At 34.2% G+C, this 8,852-nt stretch overlaps 1 pseudogene; it reads right to left on the reverse strand.

The window, feature by feature from the left end:
• Positions 1-8,490, reverse strand: part of LOC119879254 — a 35,509-nt pseudogene extending 27,019 nt beyond the window's left edge.
• Between the last annotated feature and the right edge of the window lie 362 nt (positions 8,491-8,852).

Below are 8,852 nucleotides of genomic sequence, written 5' to 3' on the forward strand. Positions count from 1 at the left end.
GCAGCGCTTAACTGCTGAGCCATCGGGGCTGCCCCTATCACTACAATTTTTAAAAAATTTGAGAGTGCGTGCACGTGTGTGTGTGTATGTGTGTGTGTGTGTGTGTGTGTGAGAGAGAGAGAGAGAGAGAGAGAGAGAGGGAGAGGATAAGCAGGGGGAGGGGCAGAGGGAGAAGGAGAAGCAGAATCTCCACTGAGCAAGGAGCCCAAAGCAGGGCTCAAGCCATGCTTAACCAACTGATCCATCCAGGTACCCCTACAGGGTTTTTTTTTTTTTAAGATTTATTTATTTATTTCAGAGAGACAGAGCAAGCATGAGCAGGGAAAGAGGCAGTGGGAGAAGGAGAGAAAGAATCTTAAGTAGACTCCCTAGAGTGCAGAGACCCATCCGTGCAGATCTCACGTCCTTGAGGTCATGACCTGAGCCAATATCAAGAGCTGGATGTTCAACCAACTGAGCAACCCAGGTGCCCCTACTACAGTTTTGTTTGTTTGTTTTTTTTTTAAGTAATTAACAGATGTGGGACAAAGAAAAGAAAATGAGAGAACACTGTAAATATGAAGAAACTCTTAGATACTAGATAATTTCACTAAAATGAGTCATCTGGCATAATATGCTGGTATGTACTCCAATAGTGCTATTATACTAAAAGTCTGAGTCCTCAAGACCAGGAGCTATGTCTCACAACTATAATAAGTAACTGGCATAAGCCAGGGCCTAGCAATGTTTTGTGAATCCAAATGCAAAATTTCAAACATTCCACATGTAAATATTTAAATTAAGAGATTAGAAAATTAAGAGTTCCATATATACATGAACTGACACATTTAATGATGATCCAGCAATCACTGTGTTCAAGCTCTCACAAAAGCAAAGGTAACATCATTTTAGTATTTCCTTCCTTAGCTTATAGAACAAGGAAATACTACAATCTGATTCTTAAGTGTAGACTGACAACAACTCAAGCCTTTTAGAATATTAATAAGAATTAGGTAAGAAAATTGGTCTTGGTTAAGAAGCTTGGAGAATCCTGAAATATAGACAAGTGGGTTTCTTTATGATAGTAACACAAAAAGGTTGTTAATATAATCTAAAAGAAGGATAAAATACAGTCTCCCAAGCAAATTTAACTATAGAATTTAAGAATATCTTATGAGGGGGCGCCTGGGTGGCTCAGTCAGTTAAGTAACTGCCTTCTGCTCAGGCCATGAAGCTGGGGGTTCCTGGGGTCGAGCCCCACATCAGGCCCTCTGCTCAGTGGGGAACCTGCTTCTCCCTTTCCCTCTGCCTGCCACTTCCCCTGCTTGTGCTCTCTCACTCTGTCAAATAAATAAATAAAATCTTAAAAAAAAAAAAAGAATATCTTATGAGACTAGTGTATCCAAACCTTAGGAAAATGCAGCTTTAGATAACTTATTATAAGGTATTGCTCAAAGTCAAGTACTAAGCATTAACTTATTAAAAGGATCAGCAAACTGTATACTCTACTAGGTTAAAAAAAAATTACCAGTAAGATATACCTGAGAATAAATATGGAGGAAAGATTTCCTCATACTTACAGAGAGTAAGTTAACTCTTATTTTGTTTAGGACCTACAATCTATTACTTTGATGACATCATACAGGAGATTTCTTATCAATTAAAGTAGAAGTTTACAACAATCTACACTGTGAATCCTAAAACTAAGAATGAGATACTCAAAACTCAAAATATATTTTGCCAATGTCTTTCACAGGGGAATTAGAGCTACTATATGCAAGGATAAATTACTAACATTTATTTCTAAGACTAAGGCAAATACAGAGACTTCCCCGCTAACTGTCCAAATGGAAACTTAGCTAGAGTACTAAGACAGATTCACTGTCCTGACCTTCCTGCCTCCCATGCACTATAATACACTTAAATCAGTATTTCATATCCACTATTCCACGAAAAATATGTACTCTTCCCAAGGTCAGTAACTACTTCTATCTTGACAAACCTAATGGCCAATTAGAGGTTCTCACCTACCCGATCCATCAGCAACTATGGCTCAGATGATCTTTCCTGAAGTACTTCCTTCAGATGACTCTCTAGATAACATCCTCTCCTGGCTACCTGGTTCTTCTCATTTTCCTTTTGGGGCCACTCTCTTCCCTGAACTTATTAATCTTTGACCTTTTTTTCTTCTCTGTTCTTTCTCCCTAGTAATTTTATGCACTTCCATGGTGTTAAATCCTCCCTTTGTACAATGCTGACTTCCAAATTTTATCTCTAGCCAATGCCTGATAGTCAATTACTGACCTGACAGTCCTACATTCCTTCTCACCATCCCCATTATTATCACAATAGTTGAAGCCCCACAATACCTCCTTCTCAACTATTGCAATACCCTCCTTACTGAACCTTCTCCTTCCAAAACAGAATATTCCACTCCTAATCTTAGCACCCAACCATGGTCCATTCCTCACACAAGCGCCAAATGATCCTTTTTAAAAAAAAATTACATTTTGCCATTCCCTGGCAGGAAACACTTCAACAGATTTCATCTAACTCAAAATAAACCCCAATTGGTTAGTATGGCCTACAAGGTCCTATGTGATCTAGTCCCAATGTTCCTCTCTGATCTAATCTTACTCAATTCTCTTCCTTGTTCACTATTTTCCAGCCGTTAGGGTTTTAATGTATTCCTCAGTTACACCAAGCTCATTCCAATATTAGGACCTTTCTCTAAATATTATTTAAAGGCACCTCCTCTCCCAACTCACTGTCCTAGTCTATGCATGGCTCACTCCTAATTGTATGGGAGCATCTGCTCTACTGGTTCCCTTCCTTAGAGAGAGAGAGACTTCCTAAATCATCCTATTTAAAATAGGATGTTTACTCTTTCCCTGCTATTCCTCTAATGCCTATCAGGTTCTGTTTTGCTTTGTAGCTCTGACACATTATTACACAATCACTTTTCTCTCTCTCTTGAAAATGTAAGCTCCATGAGAATATAAGAAGATTCTATTTGCTTCACCAATATATCTCGTTTCCAATTTTAGTATATGAGCTGCCGAAGCGAGCACTATCTCAAGTTTCCAGAGCAGTTCATGATCTACTGTTAAGCCTTCAATAAATATTTATCAATCAAAGAAAAGTCCCAGGAGTAACTCTTAATTCCTTAGAAACATTTCTTTCAGGCTTGTGAAAGTGTGTGATTAGAAGCATAATTTAAATTGATTATTAAATTTCTATAGATAAAATACCACAGAGGATCACTATAAAAACTTCAAAACGGAGAATACTGAGTCTGATACCTTAATCAATATATCTTTTTACGGATTCAGGAGTAATTAGACAAGTCCGATAGGATTTATGTTTTGAATCTACACAAATTGCACAAAACTTAGCTGCATCTACATATTTTCTAAGATTTTCTTTCCTTATATATATTTTAAAATGTATACCAGGGTATAACAGCTCTTAAATGAGCCTATGTAAATTATTGTGCATAATTCTATAACACAATTGAAATTCCAGAATTTACAAAATCAGAATGCCTACCTGATTATCTGAGAGCCACATAGCAGTCAATTGTTGCAGCTTTGTAAAGCTAAAGGGCAAATTCTTTAATCTGTGGGGGGAAATACAAACAAAATTAAAATAACAAATGTTAAAATGTAAGAGCAAAACCTAATGGTCTTCTAAACAATATTATATTTTTGAATATGAAAACAGGAGATAAATATTTAACTTAGGAGAGAACCTGATAAAAGTCTTTGACATAAGATATAAGATAAACTATTATTCAGTTTTATAAGAATTCATTTTAAAAATAAAATGCTTCTATTGAATCAATTCAGCTAGAGGAAAAATAGATAATCAAATACCCTCAAAAATTATCTGCTAAGAAAAAATGTTAACCATCTTTACTTTAACTCAAAGATAAGAACACCTTAAGCAATGTCTCATAAAATTGCTGTGGATATTTTATTTATATTTAGAAAGAACAAACTACTTCAAGAAGCCTGAGTGAGAGTTAGAAAAACTCCAAGTTCTGAGCCAGCACTTTCATATTCCAAAGGCTATTTGAACAATATAATGAGGGGCAGCCTCATTGTATGAGGTGGCTCAGCGGTTGAGTGCACTTTCAGCCCGGGCGGGGCCTGATCCTAGAGACCCGGAATCGAGCCCCACATTGGGCTCCTTGCTTCTCCCTCTGCCTGTGTCTCTCTCTCTCTCTTTCTCTCTCATGAATAAATAAATAAATCTTTAATGAGTAAAAAACAAAATAATATTAACTCCTCAGAAGGCCAAATTAGAAGAGCACCCTATTTAAAACAGAATGTCTACTTAACTTACACCTTCTATCTTGTTATGCTATCTACTCTGCTATGCCTACCTTCCAAGGCAATATGCTAGAACCTAAGGGTTCTAGCTTTAGGGTACAAAGTATGGGCGGAAATGAGGATTAATTTTTTTAAAAGGTAGTGGTTATTCTTAAACAAAATGGAACAGTCCAAATACCTTAATTAGTCAGAAAACTGGGCTAACAGTAAAGCTCTACTTTACAAGCTAAGTGAGCCATCTTAAATCTGAGTGTTAATTTTCTCCTTGTAAAATAACAATACTGTACTATTGCATAGTGTTGTTTTGATATTTTGTAAGGTATTATGAAAGCATAATGTAAAAATGCTCTACATTCTTTTATCATTATTAGTATCTTTACCTCAGGAAAAATTACAGACCGTCTGTTCTTAAACATTATGCCAATTTAGCAACTCTAGTGATTTGCTCTGCACTTTGACTGTGTTGCCCAAGCTATGCAAATGGGTGCCTAATTCAGATCTCTGCTTAGGAAAAATACAGGGAGCAGATTAAATGAAAAGCTGCTTCATGCATCAGTATTATGGTTGAAGGTATGACTTAAGGAATAAAAAGGGTGAGTATAAGGAAAGAACAGCTATCTAGCTAAGGCTTTAAGTTGTTGAGCTAAAGTTGACACAAAATGAAACTGTGACAATAACCCACTATAAAACCACAGAAAATTAGGTCATCTTTCAAATAAAAATTCTATTTAAAAACCAAAAATACATATGAAAAGAATATGAAAAAAAAAAGACGAGAATGTTATGCATGCCATTTTCTTTTCTTTTTTTTTTTTTTTTTTTTTTGCAATGCCAAGTCTTCTTTGGAAAATATATTTATTATTGATAATGCATGCCATTTTCTATCAAATAATGAAACTTTAATTTCATTCAATCAATGTCTTCTATAAACCAGAATTCTTACAAACCTATTGTCACTTAAATTGATGACTTTTAGTTTTTGCATGTCACCCATTTCCTCTGGAAGTGTCTCAAGTTTATTGGAATGGAGAAATAGCACAGTTATATTTTTCCAGCTTCCAATCTGAAACAGAAACATAAAATTGTGGATCAAAATTGTGGCCTACTGCTTAATAGAGAGAAGTAAAATATCATTTCCAAAAGTTATGAAAATATTCTTTCATTTATAAAAGGAATAATTATTTTCTCCTTTCAATGATTAATTTTCATGTTTAAAAAGTATTTAGATACCTCTATAAATAAGTATAGCTAATTATTATTCAGAAATAAATAAAAGAGTTACACAATTATTTCTAAAGAAAACAGATAAAACCACACTAGGTAGTTTTAATAAATAAAATGAAAAAACAATTCAAAGCAAATTGAAAATACAATACCTCTGGGGGGTAACTGTTGTAAATAATTATGATCTGCAGCAAATGTTCTTATATTAGTAAGCTGCCAATAGATGAAGGCAAAAGCTTCAATTTCATTGAAGCTACAATCCAGTTCTTCTATTGATACTAACCTAATTAATTAAAATAGAAAACACACATTTTTTTTTTTAGTTTCTTATATATAACCCCAAACTTTAACACATAAATATCAAACTTGATTTTACCCAATCTAGAAAAACCTCGATTTCCACTAAGCATAACAATAAAGATAAACCTCTCTTATTATAAACATATCCAACCTATGTCCAATTACTTATTTAAATGCTTATGGAATCTCCCTTAGATGCCATTAAGCACTTACCCGAAAATATGTATGGTTGAATGAAATATATACATAATATATATAAACATAAATACATAAAGCTGAATGAAAATAAAGTCTTCTAAGTAATTCAGAAAAATCTTACCCTCCTATAGAGTCTGGCAAATACATTAATTGATTTTTCATCTATTTTAAGAGTTGTTACATTCTTCAATGAACCTATGAGGGAAGAAGTAACATATAATTTTCCAGCTTGAACTAGAAACCAGTCAATCAACAGTCCATGCAAACACATATTACATTTGACATGAATCATACAGAACTTTCTTAATCAACCTATCTAAAAGAAAAACCAACCTAACCTCTTCACTCTGTATTCCCTTAGCCTTTAATTTTCAATTTTTATGATATAATCACCCTTTTTAAACAGTAGTGTATATTTATCTATCTTACTTCTATTAAAATGCAAGCTTCATAAAAGTAGGGACTTCTGTCTGCTTTGTTCACAAGGTGCAGCACCTACTCCTTAAAACAATGACAGGGGACAAGTGAGTGCAAACAAAAAGGAATGGTAGGTATATAAATTCCTAGGTATAGGGATTGCCTGGGTGGCTCAGCGCTTGAGCATCTGCCTTCAGCCCAAGACCCGGGGTCTTGGGATCGAGTCCCGTATGGGGGTTCCCTGCATGGAGCCTGCTTCTCCCTCTGCCTTGTCTCTGCCTCTCCTTCTGGGTCTCTCATGAATAAACAAATAAAATCTTAAAAAAAATAAATAAAATACAAAGAGTCTAACTTAAAATTAAGTGTTGAATAAATTGTAGACTTTGCAAAACGTAACCTGAGCTAAAAAGCTATGTAACTCAATAAATATGTACAAAGGGTTTTTTGTTGTTTGTTGTTGTTTTTCATGTTTAAGCATCATAAAGGACGGCAAGATTTATGTTATTGGTTCTTCAATCAAAATAATTCAATTTCCTTGAAGCATCATCAGACTAAAAGTAACTACACAAAGACTCTCATGGGATCTGCTAAACTGGTTTGTTTTCTCATCTATGAGTCTAAAATAGAGATTGAAAAAAGTTACTAGATAATAGCTATGATTAGCAGTTAAAGTTTGGATAAATTAACATCTTTTTAAAGAATTTAAATTTTATTGTAGTGATAAAAATGGCATTTTCTTAAAGAAAAATATAGTAATGTCAACCGAGAAAAACGTGTAGACAATCACATAAGGAAAAAATTCAAATAAGATTTGTGACTGGCAGTACAACAGAACTAGCTCATAACAAAATCTGACATACGAAAGTTTTGAGTGAAATAATGGCAAAATGTAATTTCTGAGATTTTACATTAGTAAATTTTTTTTTAAAGATTTTTATCTGTTTATTCATTAAAGACACACAGAAAGAGGCAGAGACAGGCAGAGGGAGGAGAAGCAGGCTCCTTGCAGGGAGCCCAAAGGGGACTCAATCCCAGGACCCCAGAATCACAACCCAAGCTGAAGGCAGACGCTCAACCACTGAGCCACCCAGGTGCCCTACATTAGTAAATTTATTACATGAATCAGAAAGCAATACAAACCAATAGTCTCAGGCAGTTGTTGAAGTGAATTGCTTGATAAGAGGAGGTCTTGAAGGTTTTCACATGCTGAAATTCCTTCTTCAATCATTTCAATATTATTTTTGGAAACATCCAAATATGTGAGCTGTTTCAAACTACCAATAAACTATAAGTAAAAAAAAAGGAAATCTAATGATTCCAATAAATGAATTTGTAGCAAGTGTAGATAATAAAATCAATACCAAGTTATAATTCATAATTACATGTTTAGTTGAGAGAAAAGATTCAATTTTTTTATTAAATGCCATAAATAATATATTCAATAAAAAGCTAAGAGCTCTTGCTAAGAGACTAGCAGAATGACAATGGACATATACTTTTCTTTGGGAACTCAGCTGTCACCATTGGCCAGGGCAAGAGGACCCACAGGGATTCATATGTTCTTTGAGTATGGGAATAAATGTCAGCTGATAAGACAGAAATTACATAGAAAATATCCTACTTTAACAAATCTCTGAACAAAATGAGTTAGGATATAAACTCAAATGCAACCATTAGGAAGGACACACTCCAGGTCTAGTGAATTAAAAACAGTCTATTTTACAAAGTTTACTATGGTAATTTTCTGATTTTAATCAAGAATGTATTGACAGTAAAAATAAAAATGTTATTTGCTTCTATCCAATAGTACTAACAACTAAATAACCATCCTTTCTTAAAAGGTAATTTGAAAATGTACAATTCATAAAACTGCAAAGAAAAGAGTACAATAAGAAAAGCCATTTAAAGTTTGATATACATACCCCTGGAATAAAAGTCAGTCTATTACCATCCATCCAAAATTCTTTCAATCCACTTAGTTGCTCAAGTACTTCAGGCTGTTTGGATAAGAAGGAGGTAGGGGGATTCAGTAATTTACCTGAATATTTTTATCCTTCAAAAGAAGCTCCAGGGAACTTCTAATGGTAACTTCTAGTTTAAAACAATTAATAAGTAATGGGGGCGGAGGCATGGAGCAGAATCAGGATTCTAGACTTTTCACTATATTATAATCATTACAGTGGTACTACTAAAAGAAAACTCAAAGATAAGCATTCCAGAAGAGTAGGCTGCCTAAAACTAATTTAAGCTTTTGATTACATAACAGGTTCAAGTATTTAAAAACTAATAAATAAAAGTAAGACCAATTGCTTTCAAGAGTACAATAAAAAGATACTCTCAATCATTATCTGTAAAAAAAGATTTAGCCTTTTCCTGTAAGACCCAGCAATTGCACTCCTG

This window comes from Canis lupus, unplaced genomic scaffold (assembly GCF_011100685.1).
Source record: "Canis lupus familiaris isolate Mischka breed German Shepherd unplaced genomic scaffold, alternate assembly UU_Cfam_GSD_1.0 chrUn_S496H658, whole genome shotgun sequence".
NCBI lineage: Eukaryota > Metazoa > Chordata > Mammalia > Carnivora > Canidae > Canis > Canis lupus.